This window comes from Piliocolobus tephrosceles, chromosome 9, assembly GCF_002776525.5.
Source record: "Piliocolobus tephrosceles isolate RC106 chromosome 9, ASM277652v3, whole genome shotgun sequence".
Lineage (NCBI taxonomy): Eukaryota > Metazoa > Chordata > Mammalia > Primates > Cercopithecidae > Piliocolobus > Piliocolobus tephrosceles.
The window spans coordinates 98,408,154-98,421,433 of record NC_045442.1 but is presented as its reverse complement, the minus strand read 5'-3'; the positions used below and the strand labels follow the sequence as shown (position 1 = coordinate 98,421,433).

Here is a 13,280-nt window from a genome sequence, read left to right as displayed (position 1 = left end):
GATTTTTGCAAACTGTAGCACTGAGTGGCTCTGCCCTCTCAGGCCTCCCTTAATGAAGACCTCTTGGGGAACTCATATTGGGCTACTGTTGCCGGCGCTGTCAAAGGTTTTCTTCACCCCCACCTGTGAGTTCTGCAAAACTCAGAGGTGGTTGGCACTATTTTTATCAAAAGCAAATAAAAAATAATAATTTCCTCAGGATATACATCCTCTCAAAAAAGAAAAAAAAATTCTCGTTTTGACAGAAAAAGGAAATGTATAAGCAAGTCAGTGGCGAGCCCTCTTCATTTTTAAATTATCTACTTTCCTCCTACCGTGGCGGAGTAGAGATTCTTAGGCTTGAAAGGGGTCTCTTGAGGTTGCCCAGTTCTCTCCCCAGAGCTTTGATTCCAGCAGATAAGGATCTAATTTCTCAACCTGCCAAGAATGGAGATTGCCCAAGGTCCCTTGGTACCTCATTCCAGTGTTTAACAGCCCTCACTGTCAGGAAACGCTTCTTGGTGCCTAATGCAAGCCCCCAGTATTGCAATTTTGTGTCTCCTTCCTGCTGACATGTCCTCAGGGAGGTGCAGTCCATCTCCTTCCGATAGCTCTGTGTCAAGGTCCTTCCTAAACTTGGAGTCTCAGAGTCAATGACTCCTCGCTCTTCCATGTTCCAGAGCGAAAACAGAAATTTACTTTCTTTAACTTCTCCTTTTGAGTGTTAGTGCTAACTCGTTTGTGACTTTCCTCTCAATCCTGGCCCCCTACCCCGTCTACTTCTTCCTCTACTTCTGAAGAGAACTCCAAAGTCTTAGTGGGAAGATCTCCCTAGGGTTCCCTCTACTACAATGTTCAGATTTATTTTTCACATCCAGAAATAGCTCAGTTAACTCAGGGTCATGAGGAAATTTTTGGGCTGGCTCCACCTAAAACTAGTATGGGGAAGGATTTTTTAGTTTTGTGTACCTCTGGGAAATTAACCAAAAATTCCCCCACAGAATGTATTAAAAACAAGAGGCCTGAATCATCTATTTTTGGGTCTGTGTTATGGTTGGATTTTTTTTTTTTTTTTTTTTTTTTGAGACGGTGTCTCGCTCTGTCGCCCGGGCTGGAGTGCAGTGGTCGGATCTCAGCTCACTGCAAGCTCCGCCTCCCGGGTTTACGCCATTCTCCTGCCTCAGCCTCCCGAGTAGCTGGGACTACAGGCGCCAGCCACTTCGCCTGGCTAGCTTTTTGTATTTTTTAGTAGAGATGGGGGTTCACCGTGTTAGCCGGGATGGTCTCGAACTCCTGACCTTGTGATCCACCCGTCTCGGCCTCCCAAAGTGCTGGGATTACAGGCTTGAGCCACCGCGCCCGGCCTATGGTTGGATTTTTAAAGGTGAAAAATAGCTGTGGTAGAATTAATATTGAATAAAAAAATCAGCAATGGCTTCATATCTTGTCCTGGCTATGTTAATATGAGGGGCATAATTTGTTACTCTGAAATATTAAAATTCTACATAAATGGGTACTCCTTATGGATTGATTAGTCAACTGAAACAGAAGGAAGAAAACCACATGGTTTTCTAGAGTCTTGCAAAGTTCAATGGAATCTTCCATAGAAAGCTTCATGCTAGTCATTACTCACCAGTTAAAGCCCAGTGGCCATCCACCATATACGTAGCTACCCTGGAGATGTGCTGGGGCACTTTACCCAGTTTTTAAATACATCTGGATGTTCCTAACTCAGGGCTTTATATCTATGAAATTTTGATTAGCATGTGCTGAGCAACTGCTTGGCATTAACTTTTCCTGTGTGAAATAGAAATTACGGACATGCTGAGCAGACCCTTTAGGTTGGACACTCCCACTCCAGAAATAAATCAATGAGACCATTCCAGATTTTTCAAGCATCTTAAATAAAGGAAATTCCAACTTGCCATGTGAAATCCTTCTGTAGAGAAAAGGAAGTGGCCCAAGCTGGCATCTTATTCTGATGAACAGCTTCTACATTCAGAACTAAAGTGAGAAGCTTCACGGTTGTAAAGAAAAGTGGTAATTAAATCTTGAGTCAAAGTGCACTCAAAATATTCTTTTTAAAAGCTTATATATGACAGCACAAGAGGTTGCTAGTTACATGGATTGTTTTAAAAAATAAACATTAGGTTGGTGCAAAAGTAATCGCAGTTTTTGCTATTACTTTTATTTATTTATTTATATAAATTTTTAAAGTTCTGGGGTACGTGTGCAGGATGTGCAGGTATGTTACATAGGTAAATGTGTGTCATGGTGGTTTGCTGCACCTGTCAATCTGTCACCTATGTATTAAGCCCCACATGCATGAGTTCTTTTCCCTAATGCTCTCCCACCTCCGCCCTCCTCCAACAGGCCCCAGTCAGTGTTGTTCCCCTCCCTGTGTCCATGTATTCTCATTGTTCAGCTCTCACTTACAAAGGAGAACGTGTGGTGTTTGGTTTTCTTTTCCTGCGTTAGTTTGCTGAGGATAATTCCCCATTACTTTTAAATTGCGAACACTGCATTTACTTTTGCACCAACCTAATAGTTACATTTTTAGAACATTTACTTCCATGGACTAGGAAACCTAAGATGTTATCTAATTAATTTTATAAATGAGGTCTGGTTGGGCTGCGGGTTGGTTGGACGGGTTATTGCCACTTACAAATGGATGAAAGTGAAATGAATTTAAGAGTCTTTTCTAAGGTCACAAATGGCTCAGTGGTGGAATGATTAATTCACACCCACGTGGGCGTCAGGGGACTAACATCCTATTTCTTTTCTGAAATATATTATTCAGGAGACCTCCACGGACAAAGGCTTAGGAGAGTTCCTGATGTCTTTTCTTCTCCACTGCTGGGTGGTGATGTTATCCATTCAAGAAGATAAAAATCATAGAATATAAAGACTGAATCAATCTTGGAGATACTTTATTCTGGCTTTCTTCTTTCTATAGATAAGCCAGCTTAGGTCTCTGAAAGGTTATCCAAAATCAGGCACACATGATTGAGAGCAAAACAGGAACCACAACGCAAGACTTCTGGCTCTTCTACGACAGCAACTGAAAGCAACAGTGAACATTACTTCATTTATGGTGTAATAAAACCAACTTCAAAGTCCATTTAGGCCCAGCTGACTCTTTTGGTCTCATGCTTGACACTTCTGTTACCTATTTGAGGCTTACTGTTCAAAATATTCACAGACTGTACTTAAGGTACCATGTGTTTCTTCTGGTAAATCAAAAGTAGTTTTTATGTTATATTTAGGGGCAGATTTAATCTACTAGCATAAAACATTATGATAAACTCTCCCCACCCCCTAACAAAGGCATTCCATTCCACATGTGAGCAACTGCTTGCAGACAGCATGCACCATGTGAAAAAGTAATTATTGCCTTGCCTAAGGAATGAAGCTGACTCTATCAGCATGTCCAGGCTTTTGCAGATACGTGAACAAAGCCATGGCTTACTCAGAACACTGCAATTTTTTTTTTAACTTCTTGAAAATTCATTCTTTTCTAATGGTTAGTTATGGGGGAAAGTGAGTTAAGTACCGCTTGACAGTTTGCTCCATAGAAGCTCTGTAATATCACCTCTCCTAGTCTTCTTTGATATAGAACCAGCTATCTGTATCGCTGACTTCTTTCCCTCTTTAATACTTGCAAATTGAACAGCATAATTCTTCCCATGTCCAAGACTAGTCAACTAAAATACCATGTTCAGAATTTGGCTGGCTGTATGTTATAACTTGTCTGTCATCACTTTCTTTCATTACAGTCCTGTGGTTGGTTTTTGTAGACTTTAAGGACCTGTTCGGTAGTGATTCACTTCATTTGGGGATATGCTACATGTTATTCTGTGCTTGTGTTAGACCAAAATGTCACATTCCACAGGTGTACCCAGATGATCACTAAGCATTGGAAAAGAGTCAGTTTTGGAGTTGGCGAAGCCTCCTTCTGTAAGACTTGTCTTTTAACAATGGATAAGTTTGATCAAATCTTTCAGCTTTGGTCTATTGTGTCCTTATTTCATAGAAATGGCCCACTTTTGAGTCTTAGAGTTCACTCTTTTTACTTATAAATATATCTGAAATGAACACTTACTAAGACACAAATTCCAGTGAAAGAAGGGTCTTTCCTTTTGATTATCCTCTTTTAGAACTCTCCAGAAAAGGAATGGACAATCTTTTTAAGAGAGGCCTCTTTGTTAGTGGAAGTATTTATCAAGAGAATGGATTTCTATGTTAATTGGAGATTGCAATAGGAACTTTCTAAAATTCCTTCTGAAGTTAAGATTTCATGAAACTCTTCTCAAACACTTGGTTTAGTGTGGGGGGGGGGCAGAGGAAGTTGAATAAATATAAAGACAAAGTTTTCATTTTGTGATCATTATTATTAGTTTTACTTTAAAAAGTAAAGGTGTTCTTCATCAGTTTTTGTTGAAAGAGTCCTACAGGATAAGGGTTTTGTTCTGGAACAAGAGAAGAACGGTTGAGCTTGTTTCGTGTGTGGGAAACAATTTTAAAGTGTGACAGATATTTCTGTAGCAGATTCTTCTGCAGCGACAGCCCAAGACTGCTTTATTGTTTCAGTAGGGAAGTAGGTATCTAAGTCAAAGGTAAGATGGGGCAGATGTGCAGATTGTCTCCTTGTCTATTTACGAGGTAACCTTTTTCTAAAGCCAGAAAGAAAACAGCTAATCGTTGCATCTCCTGGTTGAGGTGGTAAACAACTCAGTTATCAACGGGCAGAGCATAGCTGTTGGCTTATAATTCAAGTCAACCATGCAGGAAGGAGGGAAGTAGAGGAGATGCAGTTTCATTTCCCATTAACTCTGCTGACCTGAATTAAGGTGGGAACTGAGGAGAACTTCGGTAAAAATAACAGCATGCAAACTTTACAAGGACAGGGCCAGGCCTAGTTAACCCGATGTTTGAGGTCTAAATACTTTCTGGTTATTGTGCAATATGAGTAAAACATCCTAAGAGATGAATCATAACTCTAGAATTTTAGATTATCATTGCATATGACAATATAAAAAAATCCCTGCTCCATTACACCAATTTAATAAAGCAATGTGGCACCTACCTGCCTGAACACCAAAGACACAGCAACTTTATGAAAAGAGAAAAAAGACCCAAAAATTCATTCTCAGAGAATCATGATTTCATTGACTTGATCAGTGCCAGCTGCCTTCAGTATAAAAACAGGACAACTTTGAATATATCAGAGACTCTCCAAATATCACCATGGTGATTTACTAGGAGCCTTCATAAATACGGTGAGTAATAAAGGCATTTCTAGGGACTATATAGTAATCTTGAATTCTGTGATTCATATAAATGTGAATTATTAACAGAAAATAAAATGATTTAGTAAAAGCACATGTGTTCACATAGAAAGGGGGAAGAGCGGCCGGAAGTGGTGGCTCACACCTGAAACAACAGCACTTTGGAAAGCTGAGGCAGGTGGATCATGAGGTCAGGAGTTTGAGACCAGCTTGGCCAACATAGTGAAACCATGTCTCTACTAAAAATACAAAAATTAGCTGGGTGTGGCGGCATGTGCCTGTAGTCCCAGCTACTAGGGAGGCAGAGGTGGGAAAATCACTTGAACCTGGGAGGTGGAGGTTGCAGCGAGCCGAGACTATGCCATTGTACTCCAGCCTGGGTGACAGAGTGAGACTCCATCTCCAAAAAAAAAAAAAAACATGGGGGGGGGGGGGTTGAGGGGGAAGAGAGCACTGCTTAGATATTAGTTACAAATATGAGATTTCATTGCTTTTTCTATAAGTTACAGGGTGATACATGGAACTATGAGCATGTCCCTCAGCATTCTAAGCTTCCATTTCTTGATCTCCAAAACAGTGGCACCAAGGTTTGCCCTAACTTACTATGCCTTGAGAAGTTCAGGAGAGACAGTGCTTGTGAAAGTGTGAGTCAATTACTATTTGTTTTCTTGCATGTGGCTTGTAAGGAAGTCAGATGACGTAAGAGAAGTGGGTGACTGAGTGTTAAAGTGAATTACCAAGGATGCTGGAATTTGAAACGCTTTTGTGTGTAGCAATGCAGGCTGAGCTGCCACGTGCTGTCCTGTGTGTCCCCACTCTCCCCACATTGCCAGCCCGCAGAATGCCCCACATCCACTGAGCTGTGGCCAGCCCTACGGTGGGCAAGCCTATCAAATGCAAACATCGGGAGGGTTCTGACTCTCAAGTGTCTTACAGAAAATAGAGCCGGGAGCTCCATCTGGCACTCCATTTGCTAAATGTCCCATTGATGTCAAATGCCAGGAAATGTGACTGTTTAAAATCCCAGGGAATAAGATTTCCACTCAGCAGCTTTCTAATGTACATGCAACACTCCGCGAAGCGAAAGCCCTCGCTGAGCAGTCCGGTCACAGCCCCTTACACACAAGCTCTCTGGGCCTCCGCTGAGAAGTACAAAGACACAAGGCAGAGGAAAATGGACTGATCAGCTTCAGTGGCTTAAAATATGCTGGATGCCAATAGAGGGCACTGTTGCATATCTGCAAAAGCCCACTCTCCGCAGCCTAGCAAGACCACCAAAACGCTCACCTCCTTCCACCCTCTGGCAATAATGCTAACGATGAACAGGAACGATTAAAGCGCCAATCCCACAAAACACGGTTTCTGGTCAAAGCTCATGACTGCTTCATCACCACTTTGATATTTGCAAAGAGCTTCATGATCATTTTCACTCCTGAGTCATCTCCAGTACTTTTCTGCGGAATGCTAGATCTCTTAGCTTCACTTTTCAGAAAACTGAGATCCAGAGAGGTTAACTAGATGACTCGAGCCCATTCAGTCCAGAACTAGACAGAGATAGAAAACTCAGGGTTCCTGCATTCTATGCTGAGGAGTTTTCAGAACGGTGCATTGCTAGCTTTGAATGAAAAACATCAAGAGCCTGCACCTGCTCTTGATTCTTTAGTGGAGATTGTATGGCTTGGTGATTAACTGGGACTTCACAGACAGGATTCCTGTCCCCACCACCTCCTAATTGCCGTTTTTCCCAGTGGAAGTTAATAACTGATAACCAAACCTGCAAATGAGGCCCATTCTGCAGCCCAAGAAGGAGTTAGGGAGGGATGGGCAACAGACACATAAAATCAGGCCAAATAGTGAAACCGATCAGAGGGCCTTGGGGTATCAATGTTGTATCCTTCAGTGTTCCCTCTCGACTGTTAGTTAACTGAGAACAGATTGCCCAGAACTTGGGAGCTGTCAGATCTGTCTCTTACACTCTCCCACCAATGACCCCTGACTCCTGAAGAATCTCATTTTGCATCCCACATTCTGAAGGCATTAAATCATTTTTTTTTGGCTAAGTGCATGTTGGCTCTGGAGTCACCTATATACAGAGTCTTTGCTGCTGCATTTGAGGCCTGGTGACATGTTATATTATGTAATGTTCTGGCAGTTAAGGAAAACTCACACCCTCCCTATTATGTATGAAGTGTCGTCTCTAAAGCAGAGACTATTTCTTGCAAAATGGCATTGATAAATTGATAAACGAAACCAACTGACAACATCCCCGTAACAGTGTAGTATCCTTCATCACCAGTTTATTTCTAGAACACCATGAGGCCAAAAAGAAGGCTTCGTGGCCTAAGTAGTTGTTTTCATATATTTTTGGAATGACAAATTAAGATAACAAGGATTTTCAGTCAGGCCGTGACAGTAAATGTGCGCTTGTCACTTGCTGTAATGCTGTGTGGCAGGCCGTAAGGGCCAGGCTCTGCTGCATGGCACATCGGGGCAGCCAAATCTCTCTGGTGGCATCTTTCTGTCTGGCACCTCACTCAAGTTAGAAAACTCAACCTAGAAAAGACTGTTGGCCCCCAGATGGGCAAGTGTTACTTTCGCTCTTACTAAACCCTGTGCCAGTCTTGGGGCAGTCGGAAAGGGTGGAGGAAAACAGGGTGCTTTGATGGCTCTGGCCTGGTCTCAAGTGACACACCCTAGATTGAAGGGTTTGTGCCCACATCCTCTCCGCTGCAGCTGGGTGGCTGTTGGCAATCACCTTTGCAAGCACTTGTGTGTACCTTGCTAGCGGTCGCTCGTGCCAATTAGAACTCAGCTGGATCTTGATATAAATGGGCCATAGGCTAATTGTTCTGGGATACATCTTAAATTAGTCTGGGAGAGTCAGAGACCACTATAAAACCCTTTGGTCCAGAGTTTGTGCAAGTTTCTCTGATCCAAAATGGCACCTTGATATCCAGCTGTCTTGGATGCAGACAATTGTCTCATCTCAGGTCATCACCAAATGCCAAACACAAATGAAATCCTAAACTCTCACTTTATACAAGATGATGCCAAGGCTCAGAGAAGTGTAAAGACTTGCCACCAGGTTGTGGCAATGCGCAATGAAGAACAGAATCTGTTTCTGTTGTTAGAAGGGCTCAGGTTTGGTTCTCCCAGACACTGTTCGACAGAACCTCCCTACGTCTTGGATTACTTTTTGTAACTTTCTGAGTTGTTGAGCAGGTGGCATGAAGGAACACAGATATTTTAGTGTGCCCCCAGTTGCCGGGGATACTGGTTAAGTGTGCAGATTTTTGGACCCCTGGCCCCCACCAAAGATTTGGATTCAGTTTTTGAGGTTCATTCTTTGTGAAACACTGTGGGGACAAATGGGACTGTTTGCTGTGTCTGTGGCACAGCCTCCGATCCTTGTTCTGTTCACTGTTTGCCTTCTAGCTTCAGCTCAGCTGTGGACAGATGCACTCCTGAGAATGTGACTGAACTTCACTAAGTAGGAATCACTGTAAACCTGATTACCGTCTACTCCACCCCCATCACTCTGGGTCACTGCTTCTCCCTTGCCTCTATTCAGCACATGGAAATAAAGATTGTGTCTACCTTTATTATACCCACTAGAAGGCTGACACACAAACTAAACATGAGCCCATACCTATTATAGAGAGCAGAGGCCATTATGCCTTAACTTGCTATGCTCTGTTGCTAACATAGAACCGGACAAAGATGGAACTTTCATTCTAGTGGCTGGTCCATGAGGATACTCCATGGTATTTATAAAATCTTGCTGCATCTTTAGGGTCTAGCACTTCCATTATTCATGCAATATGACACACTTGTATTTGGCATTTAAGTATAAATGCATCCAAATATTTTACCTCAATACAGTGGTACTCAATATATTTTTATTTCTAATTCTGACTACAACAAATTTTCTACCATTTTTCTAGAACCAGAAAAATCTAAGTCAATGAAAGTAGCGAGAAGAATATTCACTGTGTAGTTTTCTGTTGTGCCCACAATCTGAGTTATTTACTTTTAAATTACATACTTCAAAATATTCCAGCCGTGCCCAAACACTTTATAAAGACTCAGCTTTAAAAAATAGTTCTGATTTTGTTTACTGAAAAGGCAAAAATTACAATCAAGGACGATTGGAGAGAAAATAATCTGCTATTCAGACACATCAGCTGATTTTATTCTTTTCAATTTTCTTTTTGTCCTTGTCCATGTACTGGCAATTCAAGGAGGTTTGTTTTCTAGTTTCAGCTCAGCCATTAATAAGTATGATCCTGAGAAAGGAACTTAACTTTAATAAATAGGAATAAATGTTTGTCTCATTCATGCTGTTGGGTAGTTGTGGGGATTCAGAAATAAGGCAGGTGAAAGTGTTTTGCATACTGTAAAGTGCCCTAGATGTCAAAATAATTGTTATTTTGATCTAAGGCTCTCATTTCATGACTATATCTTCTGTCTCTCCAAAAGCTGTTGACATCTGTTTCTAGAGGGTGACAAATACAAAGTAAAAGGAAAATAAAGGGATCTACAAAGATTTCAGAGTACATGACCCAAAGAAGAAGAAGCTGAAAAGCTGCTTACTCAACATCTTCGAATGTGTGAAGGTCTATGAAAAACACAGAGTGGGAATCAGCTGTTACCCAACTCTCCAGATGTAAAGAAAGATGTTATGGGCTTCAATTGAAGAGGGATTTTAAGTTTTTTTTAAGATCAAATTCCTGACTGTGGGAATTATTACCAACTACAAGGGGCTAGCGTTGCAATGGTTCTCCTGCCTAGAGTCTTGAAGAAAGTTACATTTGCCTGTTGTCATGTACAGACCACCCCAGAACTTCTTGGTGTAAAACAAGCACCGTTGTCTTCTGCTCTTGGATTCTGTGGGTCAGGAGTTCAGAGAGGATATGGCAGAAATGGATTGTCTCTGCTGTACAATGACTGTGAGACCTCAGCTGGGAAACTAAAAAGGCTAGGGGTAACTTACACAACGAGGCTAGAGTCATCTGTAGGTTTCCTTGCTCACGTGTCAAACACCCGGGGTCATATTTGACACCTCTCTCTATGGAGTGTCAAGACCTCACTGCACGTGGTTTCTTAAACAGGGCAACTCAGAGTAGCTGGACATGGTACATGCTGGTTCAGACCTCAAGAGCAAATGTGAAAGCCACATGGCCTTTTTCTTGGAAAAAAAAAAATCATTTTCAAAAAAAATAAGGATACTTTGTTTTATCTTATTTTTTAAAGAGTTTTATTGAGGTATCATTGATATACAAAGAACTGCGCATATTTAATGTGTACAATTTGAGGAGTTTGAACATATGCAAATGCCCTTGGTACCATCACCATAAGCAAGGAAACAGATATGTTTAACACTTTCCAAAGTTTTCTTTTGTTCCACCACTTTGTTTCTTTTTTCTGTGTATGTGTGGTAAGAACACGTAACATGAGATTAGCCTCTTAATGAATCTTGAAATGTGTAATACCGTATTGTGAACTACAGATACTATGTTGTACAGCAGATCTCTAGAACTGATTCATTTAGCATAACTGAAACTTTATACTTATCGAACAACTCCCCATTTCCCCACCCTCTATCCTCTGGCAACTACAATTATATTCTCTGTTTCTACGGGTTTCACTATTTCTATGGTATCACACAGATAACTCATGTAAGTGGAATCATGCAGTATTCATCCTTCTGTGACTGGCTTATTTCACTTAGCATACTCATTGTCCTCTAGGTTCAACCATGTTTTCACAAATGGCAGAATTCCTTCCTTTTCAAAGACTCAATCCTATTCCACTGTACATATATACCACATTTTCTGTATCCATTTCTCTGTCATTGGGCCCTTGAGCTGTTTCTATTATCCTGACTACTTTGAATAATGCCACAATCAACATAGAAGTGTAGCTATCTCTTTGATATACTGATTTCCATTCTTTGGGGTATATACCAAACAGTGGGAATGCTGGATCATTTGGCAGTTCTATTTTTAATGTTTTGAGGAAGCTTTATACTGTTTTCCACAGTGGCTATGCCATTTCACATTCCCACCAACGGTGTACCAGCTCCAGTTTTTCCACATACATACAAACGGCCAACAGGCATATGAAAAGATGTTCAATATCATTAATTATTAGAGAAATGCAAATCAAAACTACCATGAGTTATCACCTCATGCCCATTAGGATGGCTAGCATCAAAAAGCAAAAGATAACAGGTGTTGGCTGCGTGGGCTTTGATAGCTTTGCTTTGGAATTACATGGAGCCACTTCTGCTCAGCTAAGATGAGGGAAGCAGCCACAACCATTTCCAGATTCAAAGGGAAGGGATGCTGATCTTACCTCTCAGTGCAAATCAAAAGAATTTGCAGCCACATTAAATAAACTCCACAAAGAACTGAGTATAACTCATTTATTCGTTCCACCAACCAGCATTTATTAAATACAGGAACCAGGCTCTACGCTGGGAAAACGAAGAAGAATTCAGCATACCCCTGCCTGCCTTGAAGAGTTCATGGTCTGCTATTGCAGAGAATGTAGCCCAGAGTCACGGTCATATACCTGGAGAGAGACCCTGTGAAGCCCATTCAGATTTTCGGCCACTGAGGTCCTCCTCTCTGGAACTGAACACACCAGGGAAAATTTCCTAGTCCTTCTGAATTCGACAAAACCAGCTAGCAACAAGTGGTTTTTCAATTTGTTTTTATTTCTACCCCTTGGCTTGTGCTTTCTGGATTGTGGGCACTGGGATTCCTAATCTTTGGCAGCAAGTCCCATTCTAAATGTAAACAGATGGAGAAAGCGCCAGCGTGGCCGAGTGTAATACATTCTAATGCAGAAGCATGCTGACACTGTGGGCAAATGCAGCTGCATTAAACAACTGTGTTTGCTCAACCCTTTCCAGGAGGGCCCAGAAGTTTCACATCAGGGAAATGCACAGCGAATGACTCTCTCGGGGTCCACCCAGGAGAGGCTGGGCGGCACCATTTCAGTTCAGTAGACGTTGGAAGAGCAGCCTGTTTGTTCATGAGCTTTCAGGGGGGGGATGTACCAGGTTAGCAGTGACTAACAGTACTTTTAATCATTTCTTTTATGTTCTCCAGCTTTTGAATTTTTCTCAGGGCAGACAATACAATTAAGTTACTTTAAACCAACCTCCTGCTGCTACCACCTAAAATAACTTCATGAGTGAAACGGTCCCCACTGCCAGGGTGACCACATTTCATTCAGAACCAGTCTTCTATTTGTTCTGCCTCTCCCATCCCACCTCCCTTGGCACCATGAAGGGCCAAATGAGCTCAATCTGCCCTCCAGCCCAGTAGCAAAGTTTTCTTTCCTTTGCTTTTCTTGGTCAGGGCTAGAGGAGGGAGCACCCCATCATGGGCACTGCAGAAGGTGCCCAGAAAATCACTTCTCCAACCACACCTCTCCTTGTGGCCTGAACAAAATGCTCACCACCAGTTGCAATTTTGATTGTCTCTAGAAGGTTCAGTAAAACTCGAATGTTCTCTGCTTTAGTGTCTTAATTCATGAATAATAATGACCATAATAACATTTATTGGGCAATTAATTAGTGTGCACCACCCACTTTGCTGATCTCTTTTCTTGCAATGTCTTCTAAAAGCCCTACTTTATGAGTTACAATTTTACCAGTCAGTCACTATTATTCTCCTCATTTCATAGATAGGGAAACTGAGGCTTCTGGAGGCTAAATAGCTTGCCCCAGGTCTACAGCAAGGCTGGATCAGAGTCAGAATTTGAACCCAAGTCTATCTTACTCCAAAACTCTTGTGTTAAAACACTGTACAGTTATACAGTTGGCAAATTGTAGGACTCTGGGAATTTGGGATACCTGACAATTAATTCCCCTCCCTCTCTCCCTCCCTCCCCCCTCCCTCCCTCCTTTCTTTCTTTCTTTCTTTTCTTTCTTTCTTTCTTTCTTTCTTTCTTTCTTTCTTTCTTTCTTTCTTTCTTTCTTTCTTTCTTTCTTTCTTTCTA

The 13,280-nt window shown here is 41.6% G+C and overlaps 1 long non-coding RNA gene across 2 annotated transcripts in view; it reads left to right on the top strand.

The window, feature by feature from the left end:
- Nucleotides 1-4,206, top strand: part of LOC111546662 — a 96,905-nt gene extending 92,699 nt beyond the window's left edge. Inside the window, exon 4 of one of the 2 annotated variants that reach the window (XR_002732860.3) lies at nt 2,780-4,206. This is a non-coding gene — a long non-coding RNA (uncharacterized LOC111546662). The remainder of the gene's footprint in view (nt 1-2,779) is intronic. The other variant, XR_002732859.2, reaches the window with a different exon arrangement.
- Nucleotides 4,207-13,280: the final 9,074 nt, after the last annotated feature.